This window comes from Choloepus didactylus, chromosome 7 (assembly GCF_015220235.1).
Source record: "Choloepus didactylus isolate mChoDid1 chromosome 7, mChoDid1.pri, whole genome shotgun sequence".
NCBI lineage: Eukaryota > Metazoa > Chordata > Mammalia > Pilosa > Megalonychidae > Choloepus > Choloepus didactylus.
Window position 1 is genome coordinate 86659549 of NC_051313.1, and position 22189 is coordinate 86681737.

Genomic DNA, 22189 nt, shown 5'->3' on the forward strand with positions numbered 1-22189 from the left:
AAATGGATGGTATTCAGGAAAAAACTTTAAGCAAACTGGAGTCTATAGTCAACAGTAACATTGTAATATACCTCCATTAAATGTAACAAAGGCAATATGCCAATGCTAAACGTATATGAGAGGGGGATATAGGGGAGGAATACGGGATTCTTGGTAGTGGTGTTATTTGCTGTCCTTACTATTATATTGTATTGTATGACATGTGATTTTTCTTTTTATCATTTTTTTATTATTGCTAAAAAAAACAATTTTTCTTGTGGTAATCAATATGTACAAGTGCTGATTGTGGTGATAAATGTACAACTTTATGATGATGCCATGAACAACTTATTGTACACTGTGGGCAAATGTATGACATGTGAATATAACTGTATAAAATTGTAGGAAAATATATATATAGCAGTAAAAGTGTTGGAGAAAACATGGTGAGAGGGATGTACCTATCTACTGTTGATGAGCAGGTAGAATGGTATAGCCTTTCTGAAGGTCAGTGTGGTTGTTCCACAAAAAGTTAAGTATGTGAGGACCATAAGGTCCTGCAGCGTCATTGTGGGGTATGTCATTTGAAGATCTGAGAGCAGAGACATGAATGGACATTTGCAAACTGGTTTTCATGCAGGTAGTAATCATGATTTGCAAAGGGTGGAGATGACCTAAGGGTACATTGACTGAGGAATGGAATGGTGTACTGTGGTGTATGCACACAGTGGAACATTGAGCAACTACAGGAAGGAGTGAAGCTGTGAGACACACAACAAGGTGAATGGATCCTGTACACAGTATTTGAGTGAAGTACACCAGAAATAAAGGCAAACATTTTAATGCCTCACCAATATGGACTAACTACAATGTGTAAACTCAGAATTGAATCTTAGAACATAGGCTAACATGGACATAATTACTGTAATATTCCCTAGATTGTAAGCTCTTACAGCAGTTAACTCTATCTCTAAATTGTAATGCCTGTCTCTAAACTTTGAGATGCTGATCCCTTAGTGTATAACCTGATTGATCTCTGGAACAATGTGTATCTCTGAGACACCTGAAACTCAGAGCTAGAGCTCGGCAGATAGGAATGTCAGTATTAGTGCATACAGCCACTGTTTAAAAAAAAAAAAAAGCTGAAAAAGAGCCCAGACTTCAAATAGTGATATGAATGAAGCAGGTCTGGTTAAGACCAGGGCAAACCAGGCCAAAGGGTAAAGGTCAAAACTGACTGTGTTTTAAAACTTCAACTTCCATATGAGATCTAGGGAAGAGATGCCTATTTGGTACAGGATCTAAATTTTCTAAACAGTACAACTCTGCAGTTGGTTTGTTCAAACAAAATTGCATGGAACTTTGAATAGGAAGTGAGATTGGTAGGTTAGTATAGGCTAGAGTGAAATAGTGACACATCCCAGAGTAATTTGGGCAGAGGATAAAAAATATATTTACAGCCCCGAGGATCTGGGGAAGGTGTGGAAGTGTTGGACTTCCTCACCTGGACTATTGTGATGTTGTCCCTCAATCATGGGACTTCCCCTTATGAAGCTCGTTACTGCAAAGGAGAGGCTAAACTTGCATATAATTTTGCCTAAGAGGCTCCCTCTGAGTACCTCTTTGTTGCTCAGATGTGGCCCTCTCTCTAACTGAGCCACCTCGATATGTGAACTCGCTGCCCTCCCCACTACATGGGACCCAACTCCCAGTGGTGTAAATCTCCCTTGCAATGCAGAATGTGACTCCCGGGGATGAAAATGGACCCAGCATTGTGGGACTGAGAGTATTTTCTTGACCAAAAGGGGGATGCAAAATGAGACAAAATAGTTTCAGTGGCTGAGAGATTTCAAACGGAGTCGAGAGGTCACTACGGTGGACATTCTTATGGACTATATAGATAACACCTCTTAGGTTTTAGTGTATTGGAATAGCTAGAAGTAAATACCTGAAACTACCAAACTCCAACCCAGCAGTCTGGACTCCTGAAGATGATTGTATAACAATGTAGATTACAAGGGGTGACAGTGTGATTGTGAAGACCTTCTGGATCACACCCCCTTTATCTAGTATATGGATGAGTAGAAAAATGGGGATAAAAACTAAAGGACAAATGGGGTGGGATGGGGGGATGGTTTGGGTGTTCTTTTTTCACTTTTATTTTTTATTCTTGTTCTGATTCTTTCTGATGTAAGGAAAATGTTCAGAGATAGATTGTGGTGATGAACACATAACTATGTGATCATACTGTGGACAGTTGATTGTATACTATGGATGAATGCATGGTGTGTGAATGTATTTCAATAAAACTGAATTAAAAAAAAAAATTCATCACCATGTGCTGGTTACACCTCACGGCAAGTATGATCCTGTTTAACTCTCTGAGTATTCTTAGAGTGGCTGCCTTCAGCTTTTGGACCAACAACTTTGGGATTCCTTCCACCTCCTGTCATTCTGGAGTGTGCTCACTATCCAGAGGGTCATAGCAGAACTGGGAGTGAGGAAGAGTCAGCTTCCCAAACAGATTTCAGAGCACTCAGGCTGGACCCCACACCCCAAGGACCAAACACATACAATGTTCTATCCTTCTGTTTTGTCATGGGGAAGATGGGCAGGGATTTTCTACTTAAGATCCTTGCACATCAAATAGCTTTCTATTTCCTTTTAAAGAGAGAAAAAGAGAGAAAGAGATATTAAATTCAGGGGATATTAACAGAAAGAGAATGTTCTTTTCAGCATAATGGATAGCTGAATTTAGAAACATTTATGAAGCAAAAAGCCTTGAGAGAGGAGAGAAAATTGAACAAGTGACAAAAGACGAAGAAGGCAGTAATAGAGTTGAGAATAAAATGGATACTTAGGATTAAGTCAAGTTATCTTTAATGTGTTGGTGATTGGGAAGTTGTGTCAATAGGATATTTATTTAAATACCCTGACTTCAACTTTTTCTTTGTTAAATTAAGAATGAGGGACTAGAAAATCTATTCCCTCACATTTCTAATATTCTGTAACTTAAAACTTGTGAATCTTGTAAACATGCACACATAATTCCAACTAAGGAATTGCATTTGCCATGGTAAAACAGTTCTTGAAATCTGTATTATGTTTTCTCACTAAATTGAATAGGGTTCCACACATTATAATGTACAAGTCCCCAGTTAGAAAATAACTATTACCTCAGTCTTTGTTAAGGTCTTTCCTGGAGTAATCTCATTTCAGCACCTCTATGACAGCAATCAGGAAAACTGAGCTCAGGGTTTTATTTTGAAAATTCAAAAATAAAGATTTCTGCCTTCCACAAGTTCTTTCTATAGGAAGAATGAAACATTATCAGACATCCTTAATAAAAGCACAAGGAATGGCACCAAAGTCCTCTGATCAAAACACTGACACTATAGCTGTACTGACTAAAAAGATTTAGATACGCATCATTTTAATCCATATTGAGAAATGGCACAGTCGATATCATTTCGATCCCTAAGTGAAAAAGTAAATGTATGAGCCAAACACTTTCTATCCTAAGGTATTGAATATTTCCTAACTTTTCCAAAACTTTTCTGCCCTGAATGCTTTCATGTTCTATACTTACTTCTTAAGAGTGTCACTATTTTCTTAGCTTGGGTTTTCCCAGAAGCAGGCTCAGAAAAAAAAGATTCAAGTAAAGGTAGTTTATTTGAAAGATGAAGGTTAAACCTACCAAATAAAGGGATGTTAGAAAATGAGATGAAGGGACTCATGTAAGTACTTTATCAAACCAGTTACCCTGAGGACTGGTGGAACTGGAAGAATTCTGCCTAAGAGTTATGCCACTAGGGGATAAGAAGGCTGGGAAATTCAAACACCAGCTCTTGTCAGATACCAGTTGAGACCTGCTTCTAAGCATCAATTTCTGGCATGTAAGTTAGGGTGAAAAAGTGACTACAGCACCAGATAAAGCTCTCAGACAAAGAAATGGAGGAGCTGGCTATTGAGAGCCAGTGTCCATTGATTCTGTCCACACAAGGATACATATTTGCACACATCTTGATACAGTTCTTTCAAGCCTCTGATGTATTTTGAACAGCTACCTTCATAATGACATGAATAAAATTTGGAGCATCTGTCTAGTCCAAGTGGATTATAAAATAGGTGTAACAGTTAAGGCTATCTATTCACAGAGTATAACATCAAGTGTATAAGAACTATTTATTGAATAGATAGATGAGTGGATGCATGAGAGAATGGTGGTATCTTCATCAGATATTATATAGTCAGAAAGGTATTGGAGGAGAGGTGGAGAGAAAATGATATGTGCCATTATAAACTCATTGACTTTGTGATGTGATTCATTTATTTTTAACAAAACTTTCAAAGAGTTCTCATTAGGATTATACAGCAAAATACTAATTATATGGAATACTACTCTGCTGTATAATCACTTTATAACCATTCTTTCATCACAATCACCATTTATTTCCAAACAGAAAGAAAAATGGAATTTAAATTCCCAAATTTAAGTCTAGAAAATAGTTTTTATGGATTATAAACATGTTCAGTAGGAAACAAATAATATGCCTTTACTTTTAAAACATAAATCAAACATATTTAGCCACATATAAGTCTAGAATATAAAATAATAATTCTGTATGTTCCCAGAATTAGACAGCAATTTCAACTGTTGTATCTTACATGCATATCAATGATCCTAAACTCTCTCCCCTGGGAACTCTGTTAGCTGCTCCAAGTGAGATTAAGGGAACTCTTGCCTCAGCAGCATGCTGTTCTGTCAGCATGTGCCGGGATAATTGCTGTTAAAATACTAGAAGCATTTTTTGCAATTTGGCTTAGCAGCTCAGCTCTATTGGTTAAGAAGAATACTATCAGGTGTTTTTCATGCTAAACTGCACTCCTGTTTCTGCATAGTTACTCAGGCTGTAGAGTACTGCTGAGGAAGGTTGGTAAGTACTCTATGCAAATATGCTATGTTGGTTCCATTCTGAAGTAACAAGTGCTTTAAAGTGAAGGCACTGATATCTCAGAAGGAGCAAAGAGATGGTGAACTGTCTAGGGACTAACTTAAAATGAATGAATTCTTGTGGGTTTGGAGAACTGACAAAGAAATAAGAACACTGTAGAATCATTGGCAGAATATTGAATTAGAAATCACAATAGACAGTTTGATAAGCATGTGGATGACTGAGGAGATGGAAGATTAAAAGTTTAAATAGGCAAAAGTATTAAAAAATAAAATACTTAATTCTTTTTAACTGGTGTCTGTGGTATTCCTGCCTCAGGTTATTTCCCAAATGGTAGAAAGTTGTGGACATGGATGGTTACCAAATTGAGACCCATTCTGGTAATGACCTCAATGAGAGAAGTCACTGAGGCCCAGAGACAACATGAGGATAAATACATAAATGTGTGTTATCTGCAGTGGGAAAGAAGACAATTCATATTTATACCTTCACCTGTTTCCAAAAATTATTCAGGTGTTTTTCACAATTGAATGAAGATGTTTTCTCAATTGAATACATTGGTCACTCATTTACTAAACAATTAATTAGTAATTGCCAAGGATGTGTTAGGCTCTAGAAATGAAAGCAGTATACTATCTCAGGCTCCCTGATCTTTTTGGAGCTGATATCAGATTAGCAAGAGAGATTTAATAAGTCATTTAATGAGTCCGGTTGTGATGATTGTCCCAAAACACAAGCATAAAGTACATAAATAGCTTCAGCAGGAAGTTCTATTCTAATCTGCATGTTTCTAGAAGTCTTCCACAAAACATTGCATTGAACTGGATCCTGAAGGATGAGTGTGAGTTGGGGACATTAAGAGAAGGGGAGCACATAGAAACTACAGTACGTATGAAGTTCCTGGGGAGGGAAAGCTCTTGGTGCAGTCTGGGAACTTAAAGGAAATAAGGGTAATCATTGTATGGTCACCCCAAGGGATTGAATATTGTGAAAGAGGCAGAAGGGATAGGCAAAAAGCATATCATACAGCCTTGTAAAGCAGGTTATTGATTTTTGATGTTTTCCTAATTGTAATGAAAAACTGTTGGAGAATTTTAACATAAAACAGTGGTTCTCAACAGGGAGCAATTTTGTCCCCCAGGAGACATAGGGCAATGTCTGTAGACATTTCAATTGCAGGGAAGGAAGGTGATACTATCAACAGTGAGTAGAAGCCAGTGATGCTGCCAAACATCCTACAATGCACAGGACAGCTCCCACAAGAAAGAATCATCTGGCCCAAAATGCCAATCATAGAGAGGATGAGAAACCCTAACTTTTTGACAATCACAGATTTGGATTGAAAACCATGTTGTTGGATTGAAAACCATGTTGTTGGATTGAAAACCATGTTGTTGGATAGAAAACCACGTTGTTTGTTTGGAAGAATTTAAGGGAAGAAACAGAAGATGTGGGATGAACAATTAGGATGCTATTGTAGTGATGTAAGCAAGAGGTCAGCAAGAGGATTTGAGCCTAGAAGAAATCCAAAGTCAAGATAACAGCAAGGCTTCTTTTTGCCTCAAAGACTGTAGAATTATGGGACTGGCTGCTGGCAATCCTTGGGGTTTCTTGACTTTACAATCACATGGTATTACCCTCTCTTTTCTCTTTTAGGTTCTCACTGACTTCCAGCTTCTGGCTCTTTCCTGTGGCTTTCTCTTTTTAAGGACCCCAATAACCTGGATCAAGGGCCACCCTGTTTCAGTTGGTCACACTTTAACTTATGTTAACTTCTACAAAATGGCCTTTTTTACAGTGAGTTCACACCCCCAGGAATATGGATTAAGATTAAGAACATGTGTTCGTCTGCTGTATAATTCAACTTCCACGGGCCAGTTGCTTGCTTAGCTCCATGATGAAGGGCACTGGCTCCTCCTGTTCATAACCTATCATTGAAATTGGGGGCATGTGAGCAGTGAAAGACCAATGTGGTTTCCAGTTCATCCTTGTGGATTCCTGCTCATCCTCACAGGTTCAAGTTCATTTCTCTCTTCCTTGCTTTCACGTTCACCTTTCATTACTGATGGTCTACCTTGCTGCTTATATGTCCACCACCAGATGCAGTCCAATAGCTTACAGAACCTATTTAACAACCTCCCCAAACCATGTAAAGTCAAATCTCTTACACAATTATTCTATACCACTCCTAGTAGTTGCACATTTCTGATCAAATCTTGATTCATACAGGATTGGGAGCCCTCTATTTAAAATAAAAAGGTAACTAATCTTATGCTAGTTTCCTAGGGCTGTCATAACAAGTTCTAAAACTGTTTGATTCCTACAGTTCAGGAGTCCAGAAGTCCAAAAGTCCAGAAATCTGAAACTGTTGGCAGGGTTGGTTCCTCCTGGAGGCTCTAGGGAACAATCTGTTCCATGCCTCTCTCCCAGCTTCTGGAACTCACTGGCAGCCCTTGGCATCCCTTGGTTCACAGCTGTACCATTCCAATCTCTGCCTCTGTCATCACATGAACTTCTCCTTTATGTGTGTCAGTGTCTCTGTGTGTCCTCCCTCTTCTTAAAAGGACAGCAGTTATATGTCCACATTCATTTTAACTAGGGCTAATTACACCTGCAAAGAGGCTATTTCCAAGTATGTTCACATTCTGAGGTTCCGGGTAGACACAAATTTTGAGGGGAACCCTATTAAACTCAGTGTCCTTCTTAAGACAAGAATAAATTCAATTTAATCTGAATTTTATTTGAATGTTAATAACATTAGTATATTAAAATATTTCATGTGTAACCTTCTGACCATTTTTTTATTCCAATGTCTATAGCTGCCTGAAACTGCTAGTATAGTAGAAACCACAAGCCTTTTAATTATAAAATTAAATACTATCCTTTTAGTTCTCATCCTAATGGAACTACGGCTCTGAGTCTACCTGGATAGTCTCCTACTTCTCTGACTGCTCCTTTTGCAGAGCCTCTTGTTTCTCTCTTCCAATAGAGTGTATTTTCATTCCCACAGAACTGCCACTTTCTCATTCTCCATGGGCTTTTTTAGATAATCTCAACATCTAATGCATATTATTACCTACTCTCAAATCAGATACACACTTTTTCTTAATCTAACACATCTTTTCCAACCTTAATTTTGGTGTCATGACATAAATCCAGCAAGCTACTACTTCTTATGTTCAATTGATAATTAAATCTTGCAGATAAAATTTGAAATGAATGCTCACCCAACATTTACATCCTATGCCTAGGTCAGGGCTTCATCATTCTTTACATGGCTATTGCATTTTATAGTGTGCCTCAAAACTTGATACTCTCTTTCCTCTAAGGGAAGTACATCTGCCACCAAAGTTTTGTGTGTTTGTGTGCATGCACGTGTGAATGTGTGTGTGTCTTTAATGTATTAATGCAAAATATTTCAAACTTTTAAATATGAATAGAGGATACCATAATAAATTCCCATCTACTCAACAAACACTCAATTTTTGAAATGGGTGCTTCACTCTGGACACTTTTTTTTGCTCTATTCTCCAGTTTTCTAATCTATTCATATTTGCCTAGATTTATTTTTTAAGAAGAAAAATATAAACATAGTTCAATTTTTATAGATTCTTATTCCCTAAACCAGTTCAAAATCCTAATCTCATGAAATCAGAGTTCAATATTCTCATGTATGTTTTTATATTTCTGGTACATATTCAAATATTTTAAATGTTTGGTATGTTTTCCAATTCTGATAATATCTAATTTGCCTATTGAAGACAAACATTATAGCCAAGAATACATAGACAAGCTAGGTAAATTATTATAAAATTTGACTTGAAAACATTAGAAATCTACAAAGGCAGTTAGGATTTCAGGGGCCATGCACATGGAGAGAAGGCAAGTTCAGAGAGACAATCCAGAATATCTGGCACCACTGTTCTCCATAGGCTTTTCCTGAGTTGCAAACAGATGCTGCATTTTGAGATTTGAACAAAAAGCATAAGTTTAAAGGATTGGAGGGGCAAAATTTGGATTTAGGGGCTGTGCCGGTTTGAGTGTATTGTGTCCCCCAAATGCCATTATCTTTGTGGTTTTGTGTGGGGCAGGCGTTTTGGTGATGGTTGGATTTGCTTGGAGTGTGCCCCACCCAGCTGTCGGTGATAATTTTGATGAGATGTTCTCATGGAGGCTTGGCCCCACCCATTCGGGGTGGGCCTTGATCGGTGGAGCTACATGAATGAGCTGACTCGGGGGGAGGAAGAGAGTGCAGCTGGGAGTGATGTTTTGAAGAGGAGCAAGCTTGCTAGAGAGGAACGTCCTGGGAGAAAGCCATTTTGAGGCCGGAGCTTTGGAGCAGATGCCAGCTGCCTTCCTAGCTAACAGAGGTTTTCCGGAGGCCATTGGCCATCCTCCGGTGAGGGTACCCGATTGCTGATGTGTTGCCTTGGACGCTTTGTGGCCTTAAGACTGTAACTGTGTAACAAAATAAATCCCCGTTTTATAAAAGCCAATCCATCTCTGGTGTTTTGCATTCTGCAGCATTAGCAAACTAAGACAGGGGCCAACCAAGGGATGGGGTCCTGGCTTATAGGTACAGCACATGAAGGGTAAGCCATAGGAATACTATGAAGTGGAAATAGAGAAGCCTTCACTAAGACTAAAGCCCAAATTTTAAAAAGTGCAATCTGCTATCATAGCAAGGTGATCTGCCCTTACCCTACTTGGCTTCCAGTAAGGAAAATAAATCCTTTCTTGGTGGAAGATAATGTCATACAAGACCTAAAATTATCATACAATTTTTAAATTCATGTTTGTTTCATGGCAAATTTTCCTGACAATGTTTTTGTTCTCCGGAAAATTGTATTTTATTTTTCTTCAAAAATATCTTGGCTATTCTTGAGGCTTGCCTCTTTTATGTGAATTGTTGGATGAAATTTCAATAGAATATTTTATTGTGCTTATTATTGGAATTCCATCAAATCTGTGTAGATAAATTTATGGGTAAACTTAGTTTATATTAAAGATTCTGCCAGTTTTATGATACTACAGGTCTACTTACTTGGGTATCTATTTACTTGGGTCTTTGTTTATGTCTTTCAAAATATTTTTATACTTTATAGTAAATGTGCACATATTTTTAAAAAACGTCTCTAGTTATTTCACATAGATATTTGCCACTATGAAGGGGAATTTATTACATTTTGTAAGTGGTTATTTCCTAGTGGTTAAGGTTATTCTTATCTGAATCTTAAAACAAACAATTCTAAGTGCTTTACTCCAGCACAATGACAGAGAATAAAATTATTGCCAGATGCTAAGCAAAAGATAGGTTTGTTCTTGTTTAGGGTTCTATTCAAATAAAAAATATTGTTGAGAAAAAAAAAGTTCCCAACCATGAGAATGGGCTATTTTTCCTGGGAGCTTTGGGTCTCTGGAGCCAGAAAACACAAATAATTACCAGGCTAATTTAGTAAAATATTGCATCCAGATATGACTCGTAATATTTCAACTTATCTTTAGATTACATGTAGCTGAAAGGAGTCACGTGTGAGCACCATGAATATTAATTACAAGCTTGCAGTCAGATATAAATGGAATTCTAAGAGACAGAAAACAATGTCACTTTTCTTGTTTAATTTACAACTAGAAGAAACCCTAGAGTTTGCTATGCCAATGTTCTCATTTTATTGATAAGAAAAAGTAACAACAAATAGCTTTATTACTGAAGATGTCTATTCTTGGAAGTTAAGATAAAAACAAAAATATTTACTGTGAAGGATGGAAGGCTAAGGAAGAAATCATTCTTCAAAAATTTGAGTGAATTGCTTAGAAAGGGGAATAAACTTAGGAATCAGTAACACAGCATATGAAGATTATAATGGTGAGGATTTGGGGCTGAATATATGTTTTTCTAAAAAACCTGTAATTGCCCAACATATGATTTAGTTGGTCAGATGCCTATCATAGGAAATATTTTCCTAAATATTGGAAAAACATCTTTCAGAGATTTAGTGCAAAAGGATCTTGCATAAACAATGATGATACTCTATATCAGTGCTTGCCAACTACCAGCATCAAAGAGATTCTTTAGGTCTGAATCATAGTTTGGAAATCTATTTTTATTATATTTTCAAATGAATTTAATGGACAGTCAAATTTGGAGAACACTATTCTAAACAGCTTCTAAATTCCAAATAAAACATTCTATGCTTCTCAACTACTATAAGCAAAAGAGCTATCCTACATTTAGCTATTGGTGAATTGCAAACCACCCCAAAACTTAGTGGCTTAAAAGAGTAAGCATTCATTTACCTCCTGTGTCTGGTCTGAGCAGGGCTAATTCACGTGTCTGTTGTCAAGAGGTGGGTTGGCTTGGAGCTAGCTGCTCTGGGGTGACCTTGTTCACTTACACAACAGTTGCCTTGCTCTTGGCTATTGAGAAAGGGACAACTGGGCCCTATGTCTCTCATGGTCCATCAAGCAAGTCCCAGGGTTTGTTCACATGGTAGTGACAGGGTTCCAAAGAGAGAAGGGAAACACACAAAACCTACTCAGGCCTAGGTTGAGAACTCTTGCACCATCATTTCTGCTGTTCCCTACTGTTAAAAGCAAATCTCAAGGCCAGCCTCTATTTCACAGGATTAAGTAGATTTCATCTTATCATGGGAAGAGCTACTAAGTCATATTGCAAATGGTGTGGATTCAATAAATGGGTAAGGATTTGTAGATATTTGCAACCCATCTACCAAAAAAAAAGCTCCTGTATTATGAGATTAACTTAAAGGTGCATGTGTATTTAACATGCTAAATACAGTGTATCTGTTGTCTCAACCTTAATAGCATTACTATGATGTTATTTCATAACTCCATGATTTACACAGGCTTCTGTGCTTATTGGCATGCTTACTTAACCTCTATGTCTTAAAAAAATAATGGATTAGTCAAAATATGTCAGTATTAATGGCTCTATCTCTTGTTCAATTGAGTTGCTTGGAAATAAATAAAGAATTGACCTGGTTTCATCTGAAAACATATGTGAATACATTTAAATAAGGCAGAAAAAAATTGTCTACATAGTTCTATCTATAGTGTGAAAAGATATGAAAGATTTTTCTTTATATCTTATAAAAGTTGAAACATCACAAGATGACAACCATTGCTATTGTATTGCTATGGGTTTATTGATACTGATGTGAAGATAGAGTAAATTATTACTAACATGTAAAGCAAAGAAATAAGCTCTGAGTCATTAAAATTATTGAGGATAGCCCATCGCTTTAAAGCACAGGTTTGGCATTTATGTCAGGGTTGCTTATTTTCTCGACCATGTCATATGGTTCTAAAATACATATTTAGGTGAAATATGCCCTACTTTACATATTTCCATCATCTTGAACATGCTTCCAGGGAGTACAGAGTTAAGATTTATGATCAGTTGTAATAATATTTCTTATCATGTATTTTCTGATATATGCAATCCTCGCAGCCTAAAAATATCATCTTACTTGAGCCAACTTTTCTTTATTTATTTTGTTTCTGTTTTATTTATTGTATCTATATTTTTTGTTTAAGATGTAACTTATTCAAATCTTATCTGGACAATGTGGATTACTGAAACATCAAAGAAAAATAATTACAAATTAATCTGTCAAAATTTTTATATTTAACTATTTGGGAATATTATAGAATCTTTTGTCAAATGTAATGAAGGGAATAATACATTTTCAGTGGAAAATAGTCCAGGATTTGGATTGTAAAAATGAATTACCTTAAACAAGGTCTTAACCCCAATTACTTCAATTAGGTGTTTCTTTGAATTTATTATACTCGGTATTTGCTGATTCTATTATGTATTCAGCAACTTTATGAATGCTATAAAAACTTATGGACAAAGTTAATTCAAATCTTCTGCCCCTGAAAGTTTGGTTTGAAACATAGCTATTCAGATTTTTGTAGTGACTAATAAATATTTTATAGGTTCAAGTCTTTGAGAAGATTCATAAATTTTTTCAGACACTTCTTTTTAATACAATGCTATTTCAGCATTACTAGAATTCATATTTTTTACCCAATGCTTATTAAAGATGTGCTAATACTTAAACTTCTCTCACATTTGCTTTTCGTTTAATTACTGCCATACCCATAGCCTGACAGTGCACCTCACAACCCTCCTCAAACAGAAATTAGAACTGTTTAATTTGGGGGAAAAAAAAAAGTGGTCTCAGAAACCGGTTTGTAACTTTCTAAGTACTTAAGTTCAGTGATTTTAATGAGGTTTTATTATTTAGGTTTTATAAGTAAAATGTGCTTTCTACACTATTAGCTGAAAAGAAGTAGTAGCACCAGAGGAGGAAGCAATGGAGGATATTGTTGTGGGAGAGAAAACTTATTACATAATTGTACACAGGAAAGAAATTGAAAGTTGGAAAGATTAAATAACTATTTTAAGTAAAAGAGCTAGTAAGTGGAAGAGTTACCAATTCTGGACTCTTTTATCCTACTACTACAAGAAATATTTCTACTACATAATTCTAGGAGGAGTAATCAAGGAAGTAGTGTTCCATCAAGGGGCAGTCATTTAAATGTATCCACTCCCTCATATACATTTTGTAGATCTCAGAAGGAAAGTCAGCTTACATTAAGGACAATAGGACTTGCTGGTTCTCAGAAACCTTGATTAACCAACAGATACCTATGAAAATTAGGTAAGTGGTAGAGTGTTAATATCAAGTTGAGTTGGTAAAACTGTGTAGCTCCCAGAATATGTTTCTGATAAACTAAAAAAATGGACAGGCTGCATATTTTATTGACACAGCTTCATATCTTCCATAGCTTTGATTTTTTATTTAGAAATTATATATATATATTTAACTGTAACTTCCTTTTCCTGTAGAGTGTGATATGTGTAATGATAATCATTTGGTTTAAATGTCCTTATATTCAATATATTCCAATATATTCAGTATATTGATGAAGTTTTTGAATACATGCCAATTATTCTGTAATCTTCACAACACACAAATTGAAGCCAGAGCTCTTTCTATGGATTGATGCAATATTCATATCAACCCAAATTTGCCTTTATATTTATTGATATTACTGATGATTGATTTTCCCTCACTCTTTCTACAGATAAAGGGATAGATGATAGAAAAAAGATGGATAGACATAGATATATTTATAAATAGCCATTTTATGAGTTAAATATGTCATCTTAAAAATGTACATGCTATGAACTGTAGTTGAAAAATCATGAATGATTTATAGTATGGGATAATCTAAGGTCTTGTATAATGCTGCCATAAATCTTTTACAGCATATCTTCACTACAAAGTAAGAAAAGAAAAATATTTTAAACAATTTGTTGTCTTGTGCTCGTGAAATTCATATGATTGAACTAAGAGATTACATAATGCATAGCAATTAGAGGGCCATATTTCTAATAGAATCTAGGAAGTAACTTTCCTTATGCTTTGAAAGTACCTCTTTAGGAGTCTAAACTACGTTGGACTCCTTCTTATTGTTCTATATCAGAAAATCCCAAAGGTTGGTCTTCAGACCCTTTCGGGGAGTATGAAAAGTCAAAAGTACTTCCACAATGACTCTAAAATATTGTTTTCCTTTTCCTCTGTGTTGATAGTTGCTCTGATAAGATAAAAGTGATGGTGGTTAAAATTGCTGATACCTTAGCCCAAATCAAAGCAGGACACAAAATTTTATTTGTTGCCCTTGTGTTCTTTACCACCATACACACAGACCAACAAGAGAAAAACAATTTTGCTAAAAAATATCCCCAATGAAATCATAAAATTACTGCATTTATTTAATCTTGGCTCTTCAGTACACATCTTTTTTATTATTCTATATGATAAAATGGGAAGGACACATGAAGTATTCTGCTGCCATTATTACATGGAATTATAATATTTTTCTCAAGGAAAGCAGTACTGTAGTTGTTTCAGTTCTGAGGTAACCTAGCTGATATTTTCCATAGAACACCATTTTTACTTGAAGGAATCTCTGATTGATAGTTCATAGTTACTCAGTTTTGGGTATCTGACAGATATTTTCTCAAAAAGGATGAAAGGGGGACTTTCAATTCAAGGAAAGAACTGATAGTGTTTTGGCTGAAAACAAAATCTGAACTTCCAAGCAAAATTAGAATTCTAGAAAACTTGTATCTGCCACTGTGAATTTGACAAATACCCAATACTTGAAGACATTAATGGTGAAATAGGTAGTGATATTACTGAATGAGTTCTTTTAAGTCATATAATGAAATGTGTCAAAAATTGGAAAATCTGCATAATTTTAGTGAAATTATATATTCCATGTGATCAATGTTTGATATTAAAAATTATTCATGGGTGAAAGCTCCATTCAAGTTCAGGACAATGGATTTTAATATAACAATGAAAATTTTTTATATACTTTGAGATTCCAAATTGTAAGTAATATTTAAGTTACATTTGCTATCATTTGCTGAGTCTTGGTGAAATATCGAAGATAGCCACAATTATCTGAAAAGACTATTGAAAACTCTTTCTTTTTTCCAATAATGTATGGATATGAAGCAAAATTATCTTCATATACCTTAACCAAAACCAGATAGTACAATAGATTAAATGCAGAAGCAGATGGGCATCCAGCTGTCATCTTTAAGCCAGATATTTGATTTGCAAAAATGTAAAACTTTTTTTCTCACATTAAATTTTGTATAGATATTATGATTATTTTTCTATTTTTTTTACTTATGTTAAATAGTTGGTTTATTGTTAATTTCAAATGAATGAGTGAATCATTTTATTTTCTTCAGTTTTAATTTCTAATTTGGTCAACAGTGTTAGAAGAAACCTACTAAACCAAAGCTGTTTGGAGTCCTCAATATTTTCTTAACTTTTAAATATTTTCAAATTTTTAAGTTTATAAAAGATTTTCATTTTACTTTTTATCTCAAACTTTAAGAATTGTTAAGTTTAAAATGTATTCATTTTTAATTTTAATTTTTCATTTCTTTAAATTTTAGATTTTAAAAACATTTTGATTTAGTTTTTAACTTTTAAAACACTTTAAACATTTTAATTTTATTTTTTAACTTTTAAAAATTTTAATTTATTAACTTTTTTTTTTTCAATTTAGATAAGATTTCCACAATGTTCTCATATACCATTCATATAATTTCCCTCAATGTTAACATCATTCATAACCATGGTATATTTACCAAAACTAGAAAATTAATATTGGTTTAGTACTATAAATTCAACTGCAGAAATTTTTTTGTATTTCCCCATGTTTGTAACTAATGCCCAACCCCCCAACCCCCCCTCACGCCCTGCGACGCACACACATTTTCAGAAACCAATTCAGGATACCATAGTGCATTTAGTTGCAATGTCTATTTAGTCTCCATCTTCTGGAAGAAGGGTTAACAAATATTCTGTTTCACCTGTTTCATCTACTAATTTTAGCATTTTTCAATGACTGTCACTTGCAGCAACTATTATTATAGTGTTCTAAGGCTGATTTTGCATTTTCCTGTTTATTTCTACATTCTATTTGGAATTTTTCTGCAAGGAAGATCTGATCCTCCTTCTCTATTATTTATTTATTTCAAAATCCATAGATTTATAGATCTTTATTTTATAATTCAATACTATTATTATTAGTTTTCATCTTTGGCCATTGGGAGATTCTTCATTTTGGCTAAAAGTAAATGCTTAATACCTACCAGATAATACTATTTCCAAGGAGTAGATGGTCTTTTTGTCTATTAGATCTGACAAAAAAAAAAAAAAAAGTCTTTGGAAAATTTGTGAGATGATATTTCCATTTTGGAAGGATGCAATTTTGTAAAAATGTACTTTTCATGCATAAATAACTAAGGGGATTGTGCTGGTTGGGATATATTATGTCCCCCCAAAAGCCATGTTTTGATACAATCTTGTGGGAAATTTGGATTAGCTTCTTTCTACCGAGATGTGGCTCACCCAACTGTAGGTGATAATTTTGATTAGATTATTTCCATGGAGGTGTGGCCCCACCCATTCAGGATGGTTCTTGGTTAGTTTACTGGAGCCCTTTAAAAAGAGTAGACCCAGATGCTTGCTTGCTTCTGATGCTTTGAGATGCTAGCCCAGAGTTTGCTCTGGAGAAGCTAAGTGAGGTCAAAATGCACCAGAGAGCAGCTGAGAGACTTTGGGAGAGATGCTTGAGAGCTGACAGAGATGATCAGAGATGCTTGGAGTTGGGGACAGAAGGACATTTGGAGATGCTAAGCTAAGGACACACAGGAGCTGAGAGAGGAGCTGAAACACAACCTGAGACCAGCAGACACCAACCATGTGCCTTTGCAGCTGACAAAGGTGCTCTGGATGCCATCAGCCATTCTTCTATGAATGTAACCTATTGTTGATGCCTTAGTTTGGACACTTTTATGACCTTAGAACTGTAATTTTGTAACTAAATCCCCTTTATAAAAGCCAATCCATTTCTGGTATTTTGCATAACATCAGCATTAGCAAACAGGAACAGGGATTAAAGGGAAGCACAATTAAACAAAACTAAGGAAACACAGGCTATATTCCTGAATTTTTTCCAGATAAACTTCAGGCACAGTTCCAAACTTGGTGCAATATTACCTTTTCAATTTTCTCTGAGTATGAACTTTCCCTATATCCAAGTCACTGTTTTTAGTGCAGCTTCAGTCTGTTTAGTACTTGCTAGCTTCAATCAGAGATGACTAAAAGAGTTGAACCACAGGGCTTGAAAGCTCCAGTGCTTCTTTACATCTTTCTCTGCTGAAAGCAAGCCCTTAATTCTCACCTGTTTCCTTCTATGTAGCAAACCTTGGTGTTACCTTAACCCTAATTTAACTCTAATTTAAACATGGCCTTTAATTGTTAAAATGCCCTGGGAAAATTACCTTTCCCATAAAAGAGATGCCATAGTTCTCCCATTTGTCTCTCCAAAACCATATTTTTCTATAATTTGGAAAAAAGCAGTATCAGTCCTATAAATTATATTCATAATTATTTTAGTTTTCCTTGCAACTATGACACGGTTTTATACTATCAATATGAGGACTATAAACTTCATTCTTATTCATGTTTTTTGTAAAATCACAATGTACCTTTGCTTTAGAGTTGCCCTGTCAGTTTTAGCAGAACCACAACTTAGGTAAATTTGCTGATTAAATCAGTTACATTTTTATTATTAAAAAGCTGAAAACATTGTTATTTCAGAATGAGCTTATACTAGTACTGCTGATTCTAAAACCAAGAGACAAGGTGACCACTGAAAATATTTTTAAAAACATTGTCTTTTGTTAAAAGAACTTCAAAATTTATTTTTCTAACCCTATTTTCCACAATGGACTATAGTTAATACTACAATTTAAAAAATGTTCTTTCATCAGTTGTAACAAATATAGCACGCTAATGCAAGATATTAATAATAGGGTGGTATGTAGGAACTCTTGTGTTTTATGCATGATTTTTCTGTGAACCTACAACTTCTCTAATAAAAAAATCAAAACATTATTTTTCTTATTAACAAATAAGTGCATGTCCCTTGAAATATAAACCGAAAGTATAAAAATGTAATGTAGACATCATAAAATTCAAATCCATAGCATATAGAGAAAACTATTAATTTAATCAGGTCATTTACCATATAAAGTATTATATGCTGAATTTTAAGCAGTTTTCATTAGATATCATATAGTAAGAATATAAACCTGTAAATATTATGTATATATTATTCTAAAAATATTTGTATTACATGATACATCCCACATTGTGATCTTCTTTATAAAACTAACAATATATACTGATTCTTTCTACTTTAAGTGTTATTTGAGAAAATGATCTGATCATATATATACTCCACATTTTATTTAACTATTTCTCTATTGGGGGATATTAAGTTGTTTCCAATATTGCACCCTTATTATAAATGATGTTGAAATATATATACTCACTCTTAATTTTCATATGCGTCTTTTATTTTGTATAAAAACTTCCTAAATTTAGACCTTTCTTAAAATTAGAAATCGATCAATTTCTATTTGCAATTTGATTAAATGGTAACATATTATACTTTTTAAATGAGATTTATTTATTTGGATGCATGAAAATAATGGTGATTGTAGTGAATTTGGAAATTATGTAAAATATATAAAGATAATTTTAATGCACTTATAATCTGGTAACCTGATATTTCTTTAACTTTTTTAATACATCAGATAATTTGGTGTGTATATGTGTGCATTTGTGAATGGAGAGAGAGGGCAGGAGAGAGGCAGAGAGAGAGCTGGCTTTTTGTTCAAATGTGGCACATCTGCTCTATAACCAGAAAGAATGTAATCTTACTTATGGTAAAAAAAATAGGCACATTCTCATCCAGAGATTGAAGCTAAAATACATCTTGAGTCATAACATTAGGTTGCTTCTCTGATTCTATCAAACAGATTGATGCATCAAAGTTCATTGCCTTAATATCTCTTCTTCCTTGCATCCCTGTACCCACTCTATCCATACACATCCACACACCACAAAGCTAAAGAGAGATCAGGTCAAATTTGTTTACCTATGTAGTCAAGCTTAGTAAAACTATCCCTGGATATTTAGTCTTAAGATCATACCATGAGCCTAGCCAATGTTGATCATCTATTTCAGCATTTCTATAACATGATATTATGATAAACAACCCACTTTCTTATGACTAGAATGGATGATCCAGAAGCAGCATGTAAAAAAAGAAGATAAAGAAAACCATTTTGCTTCACGTGATTAGCACTCACATTCAAATTAGGATCATATTGGAATTCAGAGAGAGGGTACTTAGTCACCGGGTATGAGCTTGTTTAAAACACTGAAATATGTATTGACAAATTGACCTCCAGAATGTTAGCACAAATACATTTCCACTAGCAGTCTATAAGAGTACATTTTTTGCATTGCATTCTCATGAAACTTTTATATTCAACTTTGCAATTTGCTTACACAAAAATTTTTAAAACTCATTTATTATTATAAATAGCAAGGCTGAACTAATTTTTAAAGAATTATTAGGTTTTTAAAATTTTTCTGTGAATTGTTGGGTCTTGTCTGCACTTTTTCTACTGGCATATTAACGTTTTATTCCTGGTTTTTTATTTGCACATTGCTAATTAAGAATATTAACATCAGCTTGCCTCTTTATGCCACACCCTGACTTTTACCTCCTCAACATTTTGGAAGTTAAAAATCATCAGAGCTATGAAAATGGAGACATATATGTACTTTATATATGCCATCACTAAATTTATAAATGAATAAGAATATAGCTTTATGTCCTAATGCTACTTCTTTCATCATTCCAGTTTGCTCCTACAAAAGGGCTTTCAAATCAAACATTTACTAAAGTAATAAGCAGAACACCTTTCTGGTATTTACATAAATATCACCTGTAGGAAAATTAAGGGAAGTAAATCAAAGATTGGTTAATTTTTTCAACTGTTTTCACTATCTTTTGAGTTTCATAGCTCCTTGTTCTCAAACTAGTTCCTGCCACTTCTTTCCCTGCCACGTTGCTCATACGGTAGTTCCACTATTTGACAATTCAGTTCCATCCAGTCATTAAAAAAATGATAAACCTTTGTGGTGGTGTTTTAGTTTCCTAGGCTATTCAAAGCAAATACCTTGAAATGGGTTGGGTTAAACATTGAGAATTTATTCACTCATAGTTTTGAAGCTGGTAAAATGTCCAAATCAAGGTATCATCAAGATGATGCTTTCTTCCCAAAGTCTGGCTCCCAGCAATCCTTAACTTCTCTGTCACCTGGCAAGGCACACAGCATGTCTGCTGGTCTTTTCCTTCTCTTCTGGGTTTTGTTGATTTCAGCTTCTTGCTCCCCTGGCTTTTTCTCTCTTTGTCTGAATCTCATTCTCTTATAAAATACTCCAGAAATAGGATTAAGATTCATCCTGAATGAGGTGGGTCATGCCTTAACTGAAGTAGCCTCATCAAAAGGTCCTACTTATGATGGGTTTACAACCACAAGAATGGATTAACTTTAAGAACATGCTTTCCTGGGGTAACAGTTCTAAGCTATCACAGGTGGTGTATTTATAGCAGACTTCCATAGGAGTCTGAAAATAGATTGCTCCTCCACTATTTTAATTTTAGTGCACTTATTGCCACATACCCAGGTATTCCCTGAGCAGACCAGGACTGCTCTTTCCCAGAAGCCCTCCACCATTCTATCTCCTCATACTTCCTTGTATAAATTCCTGTATAGTATTCTGCTATCTGCTGTCTTACCCAGCAGCCCAAATTGAGCTATTTTTTCATTAAAATGTTTTTATAAATTTTCTAAGCTCAACCATCCAAATATTTTAAACAAGTACCATCTCTATTGTACTATACAATTTACTGGTTCATTATATTAGCATACAGTGATCACATATAATTTCATTTACTATCCGCTTATTCTATTATAACCTGGGGAATAAGGCTTACTAATATTTTCTAATTTCTTTTTATGTATTGAACATGATACAGATAGACATGCTGGAAGAAAATTTGCTATCAATTACTTACATTTCTGAGCAAAGGCATTAACAACCTTTTGCTCGGGAATATCTTTTCAAAGATGTTATAGCAGTCATCCTTGGAAGTAGAATCAATGCCTCCCTCTAGATCAGATTTGTTTAATGGCTAGGAAGATAAGATACTCTCTCCTTCTATGGCAAAGTTTGACCAGGTTTGCTAGCAGCCCCATACACAACCACAGAGCTTCCTAATCTTGAGGTTATTCTGTAACACATCCTCCTGCATATGTAGATATCACCTGGCATCATGGCATTGCTCCAAAAGAACTGGGTTTCAAGGACCCTGCACAATGATGTTACTGTCACTACTGCTATTGCTGTGAGTAACATGCTGTCCTTTGTCTCTGAACTGAGGAGTCTCATATCTTCTGCCAGTATCTGTGAAACTGGAAAGGAACATATTACCTTGCAAGTATGGTAAAATCTCAACCCTTCACAGTTACTGACAACAGAATATGGACAGGAGAGTCATGCTTATCAAAATAACAATACTCTATGTATGTAGATTGCTTTTGTTGAATTCATTTCATCTTTAAAACACCTCTGAAGTGTAAAATTAATACTCTTAGTTACTCACCATGATATAGAGGGACATATTTAACTTCATTGAAAGTCAATTTCTTCATTGGCAAAAATGACATAATTACTACGTAATGAGATCTTTATGTGAATTAAAAT